Below are 18,920 nucleotides of genomic sequence, written 5' to 3' on the forward strand. Positions count from 1 at the left end.
ATATATATATATATATATATATATATATATATATATATATATAAAAAAATTTCATTGTAACGTTTGTTTAAATCTGAAGTGCTAAAACTGTTTGTCTATTTCAGGATTCAGTGAGATCTTCCAGCAGAATAAAACGATTGTGTTGAACGGTCCTGTGAAGGAACGACCTTATCTCAGTCTTTATTAAAAGCAGCATTTTTCCTTCGAGTCATTCGAGGTCAAGCACAACAGCCTCCAAAAGCCAGTTCATTCACTCACACGGAAGAAAGAAATGACATGGCTTATCATAACAGCCACTAAATACTTTATAATCGGACATACCAAAACACAGGAATTCTTCACATGCTACCATTAAGATGCTTTAACTTTAAACCGTTGCTTCTGGCTAAAATATCCATAATAATTCATTCACACTTCATCCAGTGATAAAGTCCATCTACTGTTGTTTCTCACATCAAAATCCAGCCACATGTTTGTTTAGAGCTCTTTTTGGACTGTTTTGGCTTGTAAACGGTGCTTGATCTGTGCAGATTTCTCCCCTGATTCGAGCCAGACCACTTTTTTCACTGGAGGAAGCGTTATTATAGATTATGTTGGCCAGAAAGAACAGTTATTTGTCTTAATGATGGATTTGTGTCTACGTTAATTGATTTGTGAGACATTAACTGATGGACTGGAGTGGTGTGGATTATTGTGATGTTTTTATCAGCTGTTTGGACTCTCATTCTGACGGCACCCATTCACTGCAGAGCATCCATTGCTGAGACACTGATGCAATGCTACATTTCTCCGAATCTGATGAAGAAACAAACTTCATCTGAGCGAGAGCTTGGACTCGGTAAACATATTTTCCACACTGACATGCGATTTAATGGCTACCGTTCATTGATTCGAATGGGACGAGAAAGCATTCTTTCCGTCTCGCTGCCGTGAGGGAGTTGTGAGTCCCCTGGCGTTTGATGAATGAGTGGACGGGACTCACCGGCTGGCGGTTCGGAGTTGTGGGCCAGAAAAGGGCACCTTTCTAAAGCTGCCAGGTGGCCACGGGCCAAGACAGCAGAGGAGCCGTGGAGTCTGTACCAGCACTGAACACAGCACCGCAATCACAACGCTTTCCATCTCTGCTCTCACAGATCAAGCGATCAAAACAGATCTAAAAACATGATGAGCCAAACCAACGCTGGCAAAAAGGAGACGTCATAAAAGCTAGATCTTTGTTCTGTCATTAAATTGATTAGCTTTTCTGTGTATTCAATTTACCTACAGGCAATTAGAATCATGCTTAATATAAATACATTTTAAAAAATACACTAGTGGACAAAAGTTTGGAGTAAAGCTTTTTTAAAGGGGTCATATGATGCTATTTTAAAGATCATTATTTTGTGTATTTGGTGTAACAGAATATGTTGACATGCTTTAATGTTCAAAAAACACATTATTTTTCAAATACTGTACATTATTGTAGGTCCTCTATGCCCCGCCTCTCTCAAACGCTTCGTTTTCTACAAAGCCCCCTCCTTTGACAAGCGCAGTCCGCTCTGATTGGCCAGCTGACCCAGTGCACTGTGATTGGCCGAACACCACAAGCACCTGTCGGAAAAGAAATCATTCTAATATGCTGATTTGCTGCTCAAGAAACATTTCTGATTATTATCAATGTTGAAAACAGTCGTGCTGCACAATATTTTTGCGGAAACTGATACATTTTATATTTCAGGATTCACAGATGAATAGAAAGTTAAACAGAACAGCATTTATTACAAATAGAAATCTACTGTAACATCATAAATGTCTTTACTGTCACTTTTGACCAATTTATTGCATCCTTGCTTCATAAAAGCATTAATTTCTTTTAAACTTTTGAACAGTAATCATGGAGATTGCGACCTGCCATTTATTTGTGCTGTGAGGTCAGTGCTAATGGAAGAACTGTAGCCTTCGGATGAAAACATGTTTGTATGTGGCTGTAGTAATGAATGTGTGCTTGGTCGAGTCTCAAAAGAAGAGCAGTGCTTCATGGGGAGGTTTAGGGAGTATCCACTGATACAGCGCTGACTCACAAACAGCGCAAACATATACACACTCACACAGACACACACACACACACAGACAGACAGACACACACACACACACACACTGCTGACCGACTATTTAATTCACATTTACTGTAATGCAGTGTGAGTTGAGGGCTTATGATGGACATCTCCTCCGAGGGTCCCGTGGCTTAATGAAGTCCTCTGGAGACGGTGGACTGATTGCTTCACAGCACCAGGGAGGAGATCTCCATCCAGAAAAGTCATTTTTCCATAATCCCCTGCTGAACACAACCGACTCGTGCCAAGAAAAACAAATCTCCAATCGCATTAATTAGCGACGATGTTAGCGGGCGGCGCTCAAGACACGATGTTTACAGGATCTGATGCAAGTGTGACATGCACAGCTGAGAGTGAAACACACAAGAAGATCAGGTTTCATTCAGACTAAACTCCACTGGAGGAACTGGAACATTATAATGAGAGTCATCCAATATTCTGGCTCCTTTAACCTTCAAAAGAAAGCCAATTTTAGGTTTAAACTAGCATATCGCACAGATAGGCACACTTTAATGGGACCAGGTTCAACATGAGGGTCAGTGGCCTCACGTTTATTAACGCATGTGAGTTGTTATGCTTTGCAAACATACACATTTGGTTTTCTGTGATGTTTTGAACATTGCTGTTGCAAGTTCTGCTCACTGTATTATTCACATTAAGTCACTTTTTATCATATGAAACATGCTTTGCTCATATTCCAAAGCAACTTATATGATGCAAGTAACATTAAGCACACAAAACACGCACAAGCGCTAGGAGCGCATCGATGCATCGAGATGCGGAGGGAGGCAAAACACCAAAGCGAGCATTTAATAATGCATGCACTATTTTTAAATTTTAGATTCTGAGCTTGGTTTTGTCTCACATATAAAAACGTGTGTGCGCTAGAGAGAATCGTGGAGGCTTCATTGCACAGAATATGCGCTGTGAGACACTGAGATTTATTTCAGTGTTTTACTTTAGATATGCTTTCATGTCTGCTGTTTGGAAAGCAGTGCGTATTAGATTCACAAAACTCACGCACTGACAGACTTTCACGTGCGCTCTGTGTTAGTTGTCCTGAAGCTCGATCGCGGCTGCGGTTAAATGCACTTGCTTCTCCGAATACTTTTATAATAGGAAACTGATGTAAACAGAGTCAGTTTTCAGAACAGGACAAAACATCTGATATGTGGAAATAGATCTGTGCATTAGTGTGTTAAGCCTGCTACTCTCTATGATGTCATTAGTAATAATAATAATAATAATAATCAAACAGCAATAATGCGGAGGAAAAAAGAAAAACCCATAACTATGATTGCGTGTAAACTTTCAGATAGCTACTGAAAGCACTCTTTTGTTTATCACTTGTAATTGTCCTCTTCCCCCTTTTTTACTTTCTATTTGCTTGTATGTTTTGAAGCTATATTTAGTTGGTTAAATTCTTAACAATTGTGTTGATTTATAATTAATTAGTAATTATTTGGTGTTGAGGCAGAGGTACGCAAGTTTATTAGTGTAGTGTATATTTCCACCACAGCAGTAATTTATTATATTATATTGTATTATTTTATTATATTAAAACCTAAATTAAAAAAAAAAAGACATTGTAGAATAAAAATAAATAGGCAATACAGAGAAAAAAGAAAAGAAAAAGAAAAAAAAATTTTTTTTAAACTGCTCTATAAAGTGGGTTTGTTTTTAAAGCTTTGTTTTATTGGAGGAGATTTCTTTTTGAAGTAATAATAATACTAAACATAAATCTGAAGCAAATACTTTACAGTTGTGTTGAGAGTTATGGTTTCTTGCTTTGTGAATCTGGCATTTATCCATAATGAAAATAAAATGCAAGACAACATCTAGCTATGACAGAAATATCACACGTTTTACGATGTTTTATACTTGTGCTGTCAAATGATTAATCGCGATTAATCGCATCCAAAATAAAAGTTTTTGTTTACATAGTATATGTGAGTGTACTGTGGTATATTTATTATGTATATATAAATACACATCCATGCATGTATACATTTCAGAAAAATATGTTGTTTATATTTTAAATATATTTATATATAATATAAAACATAAGAATATAAATATATATACACATGTAAATATTTTCAACATATATACTGTATGTGTGTATTTATACATACATAATAAATATACACAGTACACATGCATATATTATGTAAACAAAAACCTTTATTTTGTATGCGATTAATCGCGATTAATCGTTTGACAGCACTAATTTATACTTATTTTTTTCCCTTCCTACTCCATTCTGAATACTTTAAAATTTAAAGGATTTCTTGTGGAATGATGGGAACTAAAATACACGTTTATTATGTTTATAATAAACGTGTATTATTATAACACTTTCACTATAATGTTTGTAAATGTTTCATTTCAGTGTTTTACATTATTTCAGACTGTAATAATAAAATGTGACTTGAACACCGATGCAGCTTGTCTGTGTTTTTTCTCTCAACAATCAAATTTTAACCCAGCGTAATGTATAGTCATGTGGAACTCATTTTCCAGAAAATACAGTGTATACATGTGGTGTCTGTCAGTGAAAATATTCAAACATGCACAAGCCAAATAAACATCTACTAGCCTGTGCGGTTATTATTGAGGCCCTGTGTGGTCTTATAAGAAAGAAGCCCTCGTTGCGTCGCGGTGTTACCTGGTGACGCGTGCGGCTCTGGTCGAGCAGCTGTCTGGATCGAAGCTTCTGCTGCTGCAGCTGCTGGATGGCGAACTGAAGCTGGTAGTTTCCCGCAGCCGGCGGCGACGGCTTCTGAGCGCTGAGCAGATCAACGTCACACACAGACTCGGCTTCACACGCAGCCCTGAGACTGAAGACCAACAACAGCATCAAAACACTAGTCGAGAAGCATTCAGTGTCCCAGCAGGACAAGAGCAAACCTGGTACTGAAAAATGCTGTTATGATGATGCCAACAGCATCATTTGAGATGTAAGTTCATGTTTATGCGTCTCAAAAAAAAAAAAAGAACTGGATTACCTCTCTCACTTTATTCCAAAGGGCTGCTCTCCTTATATATAATTTACATTTTCTTTAGGATACAAATCTACCTCATCTAATGCTGTAGGGAACCCTATTACTTGCACATAATATAGATATAGATAATAGATATCAACGCACAAAAAAGATAGTTCTTCTATCTAGATAGATTCACTTCTAAATCTAATTATAAAATGATGTGTCTACTTCATGTCATTGTTGAACTATAATCATTTACACAGTGGCTGACATAACTTGTTTTCATAACAGATTTATTTAAACATACATTAAATAATCTAGACATCATTACTAATGTGCTGTGGACACTAAAAGACTTGCCTGACGTAAATGTAATGCTATGTGACATTGTTTACAAGCGGGTTTTACTGACATCTTTGCATCAAGCCCCAAACAAAATATCAAAGTCTGTCATTTTCTTCTTTAAAAAATTTTTAAGAAAATAGTTAAGAAATTTCTTAACTTGTTTTCTAAGAATATTTTCATGAATCTGGCCCTAGAAAATAATATGCTACTAAACAAAGCCAGTTCTCATCCAATGTGCTTATTATGTAAAGTACGTAAACACATGTCTTAATAAAAAAAAAAAACATGAAACCAAAACAGATTGATTTAGTGAGCAAAAATTATACGTTATCATGCTGTACAGCTGTTATCTTTAGACATCTTTAGTTACATTTTTGGCTTGACCCACATGCACCAAAGAGTTTTTCAATTTGCATTAGAAAAACAATATAAAACACTCAAATAAAACACTTTTTTACTTTTCTAATCAATTCTCGAGCAATTCTCTATAGTATGAAATACTATGTGGCTGTATTCCTCATTCATAATCACCTTGAATGAAAGCATCTGCTAAAGGAATCGATGGGAATGTAAATACAGAAGTGAATTATTCTGGAAAAACCGCGTAAACTCGGTAAAAGCAGTGCTTGTGCAAGAGGCTACATGAGAACAGCAGAGCCTAAGACACTTGGGATCACAGAGTCATGTGAAAATAACTATCCACCCATGCAATTCTCATTTCTCATAACGGTTTGTGTGTTGGAAAAACAAGTGGTGACCCATGACACAACCTCAAAGACCGCCACCTCACCACATCTAGAGCCCAAACCTCCACGTGAACCCGAACATCAGTGCAGCTACTTCCAAACAGACCTTTGACAGTTCATCATCCGCTTCAATAACAGCTTCACAGCCTCTGTTTAATCGCAGAACCGCAGGTACTGAAGATGTTTACCAGTAGAGCAAACATGCTTTCCACAATAAGCTGCCAGAATAACGGCGGTGGGGAAGCGGAGGATGTGGGGTCTTCACTGTTAGTGCCAGCCGAATGCATGCGCTAACTTTCTGACAATGCAAGCCGTTGTCTGTTAGACAGTTCAGATCGATTGAGAACATCTACTACTTCTAATAATAAATGCTAGCAGTGACATTTTGTTGCATTTCAGCATATAAAAAAATGAGGTCACACATAAATGTGACCCTGGACCACAAAACCAGTCTTAAAAGGGTTAGTTCACCCAAAAATTAAAATGAGCTTGTGTTTTACTTACCCTTGAAGCATCCAAGGTGTATATGACTTTCTTCTTTCAGACGAATCCAGTCGGAGCTAGTCTCACGAGTTTGTTTAATAGGAGCGAAGGAAGCAAAGTTTCCTTACTTTAGCAAAGGAAAACCAGTCTCCTCTTGGTTTATATCGAAATCCTCCGACATTTTTCTTTGCAAATCTTCGGTTTGTACTTCTAATTCGTGAACGGCGTTTTGTTTTGTTGTCTCTCCGCATTCGTCACTAATGAGCCTCGTAAGCAAGAAAGGACAGCCACAGAATGTGATTACCACCATAATGCAGCATTCCAGGGAACAGCGCAATAAATGCATTGAGCTTTATGTTGTTGATGATGCATGACTGCAGTTTGAGCTCGGCTCCAGTGTGCCGTGCCCCCGGCGTCCGCGCTGACTCATTAACACAACACTGTTATCCCGGGGTGGAATTTCTCACTCGCCAACCAGAGGAAAGTCCTGTGAAGCCCAAGCCATCTGGGTCCAATTAAGGTGAATGAAAAGCTTTTATTACAATGAGGGCATCAATGTATCCTTTACAACTATTTTTAGTCCCGCGACCTCTTAAATTAGACATGTGTGCAAGAAACCTTTGCTTCAGCAGTAACATATGACTCCAAGTTCAGTTTATTCACATTCCTCGAAATTACGATGCACGGCTGAATCCTGCTGAATCCATTATGATGTACAGCTTTAAAGGATATGAAAGAATAAGAAAATAAAATATGAGCTGGTCGGGGGAATGGTTACAGATAGTGCCAGAGGTGCTAGTCAGTTGAAATGTTCAGTAAGCACTCTGAATGATGATCGGCCCCTGGCTCCTTTAGTTTCATGTATTCTAACCCAACTCCACTGCCAGAACAGCAGATACACTATACCAGGGCTATTCAATTAGTTTCATTTGAGGGCCGGATTATCGAATTCAAATTTTGAAGGGGGCCAAGGGGGAGGGGCCCGTCCTGATCTCTTTCTGAGGGGCCTATAAAATTAGAAATTAAATTTAAATGCATATTCAGCAGTAAAATGAACTAATATTATCAACACCAACATCTATAAAAGGTTAACATTAGTGCAGTCTGTGAATCGATTTAAATAAAAAAAACGAATTATTCACACATTTTTCTGTAATTAATTGTGATTAACTGCATATTAATATATTTATATTGTCATAATTTCACATTGAACCTCCAAATTAATGTAGAAACAATATAAAGATGGTATATTTTAAATATGTGTTTAATGGCATCTTTTTACTAAGTAGCCTATTATTAACGATGGCCAGTATTTTTGATAACAATGCAATACTGCTACTGATGTCTCTATTAAATGCATTTTCCCCTTAATCTTAGCCATTAATTATAGCAATTCAACGTTACAGTATAATTGAAAGTCATTATTTTTAACATTTAGTAAGTTATGAAAAATATCATTTTTAACTTTAAATTAGGCTTGCCGCGATAGACGGTGTTGACGGTGATACCGGTCTTAAGCCGCAACACCGGTTACGTCACTTGCCCACGGCGGCACCGACCCCCACCGTCGTTTTGATTATAAGTGAACTTAAAACAATCTTCATATAAACTATAAATTGTATATGCAACTATATAGATTAATCTTTATTCAAGCTACAAAACTTAATCAGCTAGAGCAGTCGAGTGATTTCTTTTTCTTTTATTCTGTGATTTACATCAATGACAGACTTCATCAGATTTTCAAAAGCAGCGCTGTCACTTTAAAACCTGATGCACATGACGCGTAACTGACACACATCCGATTTTCTCCCAACTCTTTACGGTCATTTAGGACTTTATAACTCATTTAAGACCGTGTTTAAGAGGTCACTCGCCAAAACCCAGCATTTTAACATAATTGTTTGTGTTTTTGTCCGTTGAAGCACTACTGGCGTGCTGTCTGAAGCGGCTCAGAATACAGCCGAACACGCAGTCTTTCAGACTATACTCCATTTGATAATCATCTTCGTCCAGCGCTATTTCTCGACAGAAGTTATGACCGACAACACTGCTTTTATACTCCTTTAAACTAAAGTTGTGGATATGTCATAACCCCCTCACACAAGCGCTTGTCAGCGCTGCCATTTATTGATGTTTTATTCATTTATTGCGTCTCTCATCCCTTTCTTTTGCGGCTGTGAAACAACGGCCCGGACCAGTGTTGCCACCTTGTGGACAAACTAATTAGTGCAAAATAATGACCCGCGCGTACTCTTCCCTCGGGCCAGATGAAGATGAATGGCGGGCTAGATTTGGCCAGCGGGCCGCCAAATGAATAGCCCTGCACTATACACACTACAGCACTACTCGAGGAGTCGTCCAAGAATCCCTGCATGTGGCATAAAAGCCTGCTGAAAGACCAGTCTACATCTGCATGCACTTCCAAGCTGGTCCGGACTGGTTTACTCTGGTTAGTGCTGGTTTGGTGCTGGTCTGGCTGCTTTGCCACTTTTTAATAACAATCATAAGCAATCGAAACAATCTTTGGTAACAAAGCGAACAGAATCAGAGCTACTCCATCTCTGCATGCACAGCTGAGTTTTAGTCACTTATAAAGCGCTTTTTGGAATGAATGCGACAAGCACCAGGTTCACTTTATTTTCACATTTGCATAATTTCCAACATTGTTTGTGAATCTGCTATGAGAAGCTTGTATAAAACAGTTGTCAAGTAAAGAAAAACTTCAAGCTTCCTGCAATTGCAATACGTGACAAAAATAATACTGTAAAGCTGCTTAGTAAACACAATCTGCATTGTAAAAAGCGCTATATAATGGTGACTTGACTTGAATATAATGTGATTTGAAACAATTTTGGCTTCAGAGAGCATCTGACTGTAAATGAGCCCTTACTAAAACAATCACTGATTACAGATTAGACATTAGAATAGAATTACCTATGGGGTCAGAAATTAACTTTTGCATTAAGGGACAATATTTGCCGCCTGGAATTGATTATTATTATTATTGTTTACCTTTGTAAGGGCAATTTTATAATGACTATTTTATAAATAGTAATAAATGTGATGCACTTATGTAAAAACTCTGTTATATCACTAAAGCTGTCAACTTTGCAAAATCAATCTCTTACATCGCACTGAATGACTCCAGACATTCTCCGTGGTTATGAATTGGTCACTGCATTCATAAGCTCAACAGAAATGTGTGATTGGTTATAATGCTCAACGCTGCAAACCGAGCGTTAAAAGAAATCTGATGAAACCTGAGCAAATCTACTGTAAATGTAAGGCCGGAGTTTACATTTTTCACATTAGTGATGCACCGATCATGATTTTTCATGGCCGATTCCAATTTTTTACAAGCAAAATGGCCGATTCCGATGCCGATTATTTTTTTCTTTAAGCAACAAACAAGAAAGAATGAAAGTATACATAAACAAGATGTTTATTTGGTATTTAACAGGCCAAACGGGCTTTTGGCTATTGAAAACAATAACTGAAACCATCTGAAATTAACGGCAGTAACTGTGCAGTAAGCACATTCAATACAAACATAGGTGGTACTGACATCAGCATTAAGCTTTTGTTTTTAAATTGGGTTAAACTACATAAAACTGGCCTTAAATGAAAACATTAACTGTAACCATGTGAAATTAAAGGCAACAGCTGCATAGTTCTACAATCCAAACAACACAATCAACTTCGAAATACCTCCACACAAATTACATGTTCGCGAATGATTACAATGTAGTCTGTGCACGCAGACGCACTTCCGACAAAAAAAAGACAAAAAACCAGATCGTGCGATCGCTGATTGTGCATTATAAGCAAAAACCGTCCAGTTCCGATTTATGGCCGGTCAACCGGTGCATCCCTACAAATAAGGCGCAAGTGGGCGGAGCTAAAGAGTCTTATGCTGATGTATTCATCTCTATAATGCAATAAAGACCAAGAAGTTAAAGTTTGCTTTCAAAATAGGCTTTTGGACTAAAATGTAAGTTTTTAGGTCTAAAACGTACAGTGTGACCACTTATATGTCAAAAGATCAGGGAAAATTTGATTTCTCAACTCTAATATGAACAGTGTCTCTATGTTTTGACTAGTGTAAGGGAGGAGAGTGAGTCTGAGAGATGCTGAGTCAGTAGACAGAATCCCTCAGGAGTGTCTAAGGAGGACACATCTCTGGCTCCAGATGTGAGGAGGGGTGCTGGATACTGGATCCCTTAAATCAGTGGTTCCCAAACTTTTTGCAGCGTGCACCCCTTTCTAGTGTTTGACACATGTCAAGCACCCCCACCACCGTACTCCGGTTAAACACCACATTTTTTTTACTGCAATACAAGTATTCACTGTATACAGGGCTTGACATTAACTCTTTTGCTCACAAGCCACTGTGGCTAGTGGTTTTCCAAAATTATTAGCCACTCAGCATTTTCACTGGCCACAATTTTGTTGCTGGAAAATTCATTATTTCCCAGATCCAGGCTCTCGCTGGGGGCAGGTGGGCAGGAGGAGGACAACAGAACACTAATGGTAGCATGTGATGAATTGCACAGAAGACAATAGCGCTGCATTGAGCACTTCAGTGATTATGTGTTTTTGTAGGCCAACCCCCGTAAGTTTGCATCACCCTGCTTTCCTCGACAAAATGTTTCCATTGGCAGAAAGTAAGCTTTGTGACCAACACAAGTTTATGATTCTTACATAAATTGTTCATCATGATAATAACAAATAAACACAACCTTTATGAATTTGAAACCTAAATAAAATTGGCATAAGTAAAAAAGCTAAACGAAGATATAAACGAACTAAACCATGGTCACGTGACTTCAACACCATAACCATTAAACTTCAACAACTCTGTCAATCTTTATTTTAAAACAAATATTTCCTGAAAGTTTGATTTAGAATAGTTTGCAAGAGTATGATTATAAACACAACAATGCTGTGAAAGCGACTAGTGAGTATGCGTTTATCTGTTCAGTGTCATAATGTTTAATGTCCCCAACAACCTCTGTAGTCCCATTTAGACACTTGTTATCAACCGCCTTTTTCAAGACACAGTGGGGGTATTACTGATGTATTTTATGCTTTAGAATAAATCTTGAAAATATCTTGAGTTTGTGTTCACCACAGACCTTGTTTCAGGCATTTAAAGGCAGGGTAAGTGATTTCTGGTAGCCAATGTTGATATTTGAAATCACCAAAACTCAGTGACAAAATGAGAACTTGTTCCCAGGTTTTGGCCTACAAAAACACGGCATCCCTTCAGCACTCTATTATTGCCATCATAAGTCACAAATAAGTTTCTTTAAAATAAAAGTATTAATTGTATCATCAACCACTGTATCATCACTAAAGTCAGTGCATGAACCTGTCACCTCCTGACACTCAATCGAGTGATTCTGATCCTCATAAACTTCAGCAGCTGTCAATATATACAGTAGGACTGTGTGTAAAAGTGTAAAAGCCATCAGCAGGAGTAATCCTGAAATACTACGGTCGGGATGAGGAGCTGAGAGTCGATTCAGATCTATCCGCTCAGTGGGACGCCACATTCTTCCAGCCTATGACACAATCCAAAACCTAAATATTCAATAATTGTGACATCCCATTACCATTCTAAACCACGTCTATTATCATCATCATCATCTGCAAGTGGTACCAATAACTTACTGGAAAAGAATCTCGACCGACGCCAAGAAAAGAGGCAGCTGAGACAGTCGTCCAAGTGGAACTAAAATCACCCAAATATTTCAGGCTTACGTCAACGCTGCCACATACCTAATGTGAAAAATAACAACCCAACGCTCAAGCGCTCAGCTGCAGGATTCGGTTAGCAAATGGCCATTCTTCATTAGCATCAGACTAAACGCTGCCATGCAGTGAGGGAAAAGCTGGTGGAGGGGGACAATGGCTTGGAAGTGCTGATCCAGCATACCTGGCAGTTCCTGGCTAGCACAACTTCAAAGGTCCCTGCTTCTCTTTGAAAGCCATTTCGCCTAACCCCCTTGGCTTCGACAACAGCGCACTTAACGGCTTCAGCATGTTTGGCACAGACCACTGGCCTCAAAATCTTGGATGTGGAGGAGGTGCTCAAAAAAGCCCCCAAACATTAAAAACAGCAAGAAAGGGCTGAGCAGCATATCGAGAGATATTACGGTGCACTATTAAACAAGCGTTCGTTTGAGATTCTCCACAATGTGCAGGCCAAGTACGAGGTGAAGGATAACGGCAGAGGAATTCACATCGGTTTTAGTGTAGTTTAGCACACGGTAGCCGGCGGAAAGTTCCAGCCAGATGCCTAACAAATGGGATGCCACGTTTTGACCAGGAATGAAATCTTCCGCTGCAAACAAAAGGCAGTCTGGCAGAATCTTCTGGGGAAAAAACAGCATTTTTTAACCGTTCTTCCCCAACACTATTATGATTAATTGGCAATTAATCTCAGTGGAAAGGACTGCAGCAGGATAGATGAATCCTTGTCTAACGTCTTTTCCACCCTCCACCGCTTTACATTCAATGTAATGGAAAAAGTCCTAATATTAGAGATGAGCTCCACTCTTAAATATGAGCCCTGACATACTGAAGCAGAGCAGTGATAAAACAAACGCAGCCATCAGAAGGAGAACGCTGGTAAAAGTGACCGTCTGCTTTAGATATCACCATAAAACCACACGTCGGCGGGTCTTACAGATTCTATATAACGGCTGCACTTTCTTTTGTGGAAATAAAAACATTTTAAAAAGGGAAAAAGCCAGACATTCCAGGAATTCCCTGACAGTTCCATACATAAGGAAGGGTTGGACTGGAAAAACAGTGGGGGAGATCAGGGCCAAAGTGTCTGAGACATTGTCACTCGCATATCACTGTAAAAATACAGGAGAAGCGGCGTGTACTTAACCCTTCCGCTGCGAGGCCTGGAGAAATGGCAGTGTCATGACGTTCGTCCTGCTGTGAGAGCAGAGCTCAGAAACTCGCATAATATAACACTTGCACTTGGGCCACGGAGGGTGACGACTAGTGGTCGACCGATATATCGGCCGATATTTGGCATTTTTCAAATATCGGCATCGGCCGTTAAGTTTTTCTGTTTGGCTGATGCGTTCGAGGCGGGACTTTTATTTTGATGGCGCACACAGTGATGGCACACACAGTGCTCACATTCTCCCTCTTGTTTGACCGTCGTTGTTAACAGTTCTGTCTAATACGGATAGAAGTTTGTCTAATAATCCGATAGAACTGTTAAACAAAGGAATTAAAATGTATACAAAAAGTATTATAACGATTGCTTTTATATTATTAGTAATAGAAAGGCAAACATTATAATACTTTCTCGTTTGCCATCAGCATTCAGCAAATACGCATTTACATCATTTAAACAAATCTTTGAATGGTTAATGCAAATTTAATTTCACAAAAACTTTGCATACTTAGTTGAATCCAGCTGTGAGATCTTGTGAAGTGTGCATGTGACCTGCATGATCGCGTGTTCTCTGTGTGACGATCGGTCCGTGCGAATTGAATGCTTTAAACATTAAATTCGTGATTTCAAATTATGCCGCGCTTCATGCATTTGCCCGCTGTCATATTCATGTAATTTTCACTGTGTGCTGTATGTAAACTGAGTGTTACCTTGGTTTTATTTGAAAAAAATATGATTCCCAATGCACACAAACTTCCCAGAATACTGAGTGCCCTGTTGGTTACAGTGTTTACTTCCTTTTTAATTATATTTTTTATAAATATTTATTTATTTGTGAAAAATACTTTGCCATCTAAAGTATATTACAAATTTATTTTTTAATCCATTTTCAAATGATTTCAAATTTCTTAAATATTAATTAAAATAAATACAATTATATCGCCTTTATATCGGCCATCCTGCTTTCCAAGATATCGGCATCAGCTGTCAAAAAAACAATATCGGTCGACCACTAGTGACGACACAGTAGGGGAATCTGTTTTTACCCCCATGACTTGGTCTACCGCAGGATCGAATTCTCTGCCAAGCTTACACGTATGTGCTCTCACACAGAGGGCAAGCAAAACAGCAGACGGATTTCAGCAACGCCGCTCTAGAACGCACACTATAGATCACAGAGATAGTTTGGAATGCTTCTATAAAAATGACTTTTACAACAAATTTTAGACTCTCTGCTCTCTTAAAAGATTCTTCAGAGGCCGTTACTGGCCTGTAAGTTTTATCGCCCGTGACCGATTTGGCCAACATCAGCTAAGCACCTATAAAAACCTATAAAGATGATCACACCGAAAAAGTTCACAGAATGCTATTTCACCCTTTATCAGAGCACTTTAAACTGAGGGTCTTCTGCATCTTTGGGAGAAAAAAAGAAAAACAGACTGACTATTGACTGAATACCGGAGGGACACGTTGGCCTTTTCTAACTACACCATTTTTGTCTTACACTGTCGATATTGTATAAGCATATGAAGCACTAAAAATTCACTCTATGAATTTGCTTATGTTCAGTTGACTTACTACACGGAGCCGTAGTTCACTGACAAGCTACGCAAAAGATATCATCGATATCATACATCGATATTATGAAATCGGGCTGCGATAAAGTTGTTTGCATAGCTTCTCAGTGAACTACGGCTCTGTGCAGTAAACACTGCTTCATCTGAAAGCACGTGAAAATCCCACATTTAATAACATGTTTTTACTCTAAACTCACTTCATAACGTCAGTCGAGTGTTTGAAATAAATCCTTCTGTGAGATGATGTGGCTTCTTACACAGAATAAGCAACAGGTCTAGGATCTCAATTAATGCAAATTCCAATTTGTTAGCTCAAGTCTCCATTAGATGGCTTGTTTTAACAGAACTACTATTAAAATTATTTCAAGCATGGAATAATACTAAATACTAGGGCTGTCAAAATGGCTGAAAAACTAAATTCGAATTTTGTACTTAAATATGATCAAAATTCGAATTAAATTCAAATTTAAAATGCATAATTTCAGTTAGGGTGAAGAAAAGCTTTTGGCTTCTCTCCTGAGGCCACAAGAGGGCGCATCATTCAAAGCATAAGATGACATGACTATCAGCGAAAAAAAGTGCATAATGTTTAAAATAATGTTTATAAACCAATTATAATTAAGTTGTTTAAACAACTATAAACAAAACAGCATCATGTATGTATGCATAGTTTAATACAAAGGGCGGAAAGCCAATCACACAGAGTACATTTTTCATTTAGAACCATGAGATGCAGTGGGATGGGGAAAACCTGCCATAAAGTCTCGATATATGTTTTTTTCAAAGTTAAACTTGCATTAATTTTACATGGCTTTTTTGTGCCATGGCTTTTTTACATGCAGCTCTTTTGTGCGAGACGCGAGTGCAACAGTAATAGATGTCCATCTAGAAAATGCGTGAAATATGCGTTCTGTGTGAATGGCTTGGTTTCGGTTCTGATGAACTTCTCCGCATTGATGTTCTTTTTTCCACTATATTTTTAATGAACAACGCAGCAGCGCCGCATCTAGTGGCTTCAACTGGATAGGCTAACAAAAACATTATAATGCAACGACACACACATCGTCATCGTATCTCGTGCGCAGCTGATTAACGCACACCTAAAATTCGAATGCAACGTTTTTGCATTCGAATGTGGATTTTTATTTTAAATTCGATGAATATTTTAAATTCGAATTTTTTTTTGACAGCCCTACTAAATACTAAACTAATACTACATAGTATTAGTCATAAAGCCTCTAAGACGTTGAAATCTGAATAAACGAGCACAATTTGAAATATAAAATTAAAGATAATAATCAAGCATAGAAATAAATTATTAAAACAAATGATTAGAAATTGACCAATAATCAATTGGCATCAGAACCTAAAATTAAGGTTGTTATAAAATGTAGTCAGATAAGAGTTTAATTGAAATTAAAATTACTTTGCGCACTGAAAAAAAAAAACAGAATGTGCAGCAAACCTTCAACCACACCATTGTAGGGTCGGCTTGATACCACAATTTTGGCCTTGGTACATTATCAGAATCTAATACCTAGTGTGTCAATAATAAATCAATAACACAGATGACAAATAAGTAGTCTCAAAAGATAATTTTATCAAGAACACTGGATGAAACTCTGCAGTAATAGACAGCAGTAGGATTATCAGATGCATGAATGAAGTGAGGACACATGAGAGACAGAGTGCTGGTTTCTGGAAGTGTAGTGGTTCGAATCATATGTAACTTACCTTTCATAATGTATTATAGTATTAATAACACTACTGCCTTCTGTAGAGCTGGTTTTTGCTGAATTGAACTCATTTTAATTATTTGTAAAACTTTGCAACATTGACACTGTTACTCAACTAAATTAAAACAACACTGAACTGAGCTGAGCTGAATAATGACACTATTGTGAGACAAGGCTGCTCTGAAACAAATCATCATACCTGAATTCACTGAGATGTGAGCAACACAACAGAAACGGGCCCAAAAGTCCAGACTACCGGTGTTGTCACACGTCGATCAACCGGTGGGAAAATTTCCTCACCATCACAACCCTAGTCAGAACATGCCAATGTGGGTCAACAGTGGCCAATATTCACACAATTCACATAGTGATCGTACAAGGATTTCATTGGAACAATAATAAGATTGAGCTGCATGAATGTTTTGGGATTGTCTTTGTTAAATATTTAGGCATATGAATGGAAGTAGGTCTGTATATTGTATATGTTTGTTGTGCTTAAAAGTGCTGCACAATTTTGGTAGATGTACTTCCCATGGAAATGGAAAAACATGAATATTGTACATTTGTAATTTCCAGACCTGGAAAACACAATAATAATAATAATAATAAATCTTCCATTAATATACTTTTTTCAGGTCATGCTCTAACATATATAACGGACTAGAAATTATTATTTTTTTAGGCACATGAGTAATATGACATGTATGTCTCTATAATTCAGTTCAATTTTCTATCTAAAGTTAAAAAGTGCTGTTCTTTCTCTCTCTCTCTGTTTCTTTCATTCATTTTAGAGATGTAAAAAATTGTACATTTGTAATTTTCCAGGCCTGAAAAACATAATAATTGCATAAAAATTCAAATTCTGGTCACGCTCAGCTCTAAAATATATGTTTGGCTAGAAATTGTTACATTTTTTAACACATACAAATCTGGACTAAAATTAATTTTACATTTAAGTCTATATAATTCAGTTAATTTTGCTATCTAAAGTTAAAAATGCTTTTGTTATACATTTTAAATTCCCAGTAATTTAAAATAAAATAAAACAAAATGCACACTTTTTTTTCTGGTCATGATCAGCTCTGAACTGGCCAGAAATTAACTGGCAAGATATTGTTATTATTTTAGGCAAATGAATGGACTACAATTCATTTTACATGTAGATCTATATTAATTTTTGCGTATGTCACTTCACATGTCAGTTACATGCCTTCCCGTGGATCGTTCTTGAGCAGAATAAGCTGCAAAGTGGACCAGACTTTATGTAGTTGTCATAATGTTGTCTATTAAAATCACTGTTGCCATCACACTAGCAAAATTAGGTGCAGATCCAGACTGACCTAAAACCCGACTGCCCTAGAAAAAGCTTGACCTGCACATGAAAGGCATTTATTTCAGGCCGGGTGAATGGGAAATATCAAGCATTCCTCAGAGGCAGGTGTTTAAACTAATGCAAGACCTCACTGAAGAAGTTCACTTTGAAACATGGCAGATTTTAGCTTATGATCTGGGCCCGGTTGCATGAAAGTCCTTAAGTAATTTGACTTAGGGATATCCCTGAGGGGCAAAAAATCCCTGAGGTAAGGGATTTCTTTAGGAGCGTTGCAACAAACATCTTAACTGTCACCCTTACCTAAGTGTTTATACTAAGCTTTTCACGGTAGTTTCTGGCAACATACGGCAATGGGCGCCACGGTTACTATAGTTACTACATCTCACAATAAACAGATATATACATATCTATGTCAATAAACAGAACATAATGAAATACAAACCTAACCAACTAAAACACAGACAAACATTAAATAAACATGAGCGCTGCCCTTTCTGCACTGCTTTGTGTACAGTCATTACCGAGGAAACCGCTTTGTTTCTGCAGTGAAAGCGCCTCCTGCTGACCAATGACGGAAAATTTCCCAAATGTGAAAATTAACCAGTGTTTTGACGCTGCAAACACGCAGTTGTAAAGTTGTCAGTTGTGACTTGTAAATGTGAACAGGTGGACCGACAAGATAATGCATTATAAAAATC

General features: G+C 37.8%; 1 protein-coding gene across 1 annotated transcript in view; it reads right to left on the minus strand.

Annotated features, from left to right (window-relative positions):
• The window catches only part of ttll5 (tubulin tyrosine ligase-like family, member 5), a 94,752-nt gene that overhangs the window by 704 nt on the left and 75,128 nt on the right, over positions 1-18,920 (minus strand). The gene's annotated exons all lie outside the window — the stretch shown is intronic.

Source organism: Sinocyclocheilus rhinocerous, unplaced genomic scaffold (genome assembly GCF_001515625.1).
Source record: "Sinocyclocheilus rhinocerous isolate Xijiao unplaced genomic scaffold, SAMN03320098_v1.1 scaffold365, whole genome shotgun sequence".
In the NCBI taxonomy this organism is placed as follows: Eukaryota; Metazoa; Chordata; class Actinopteri; order Cypriniformes; family Cyprinidae; genus Sinocyclocheilus; species Sinocyclocheilus rhinocerous.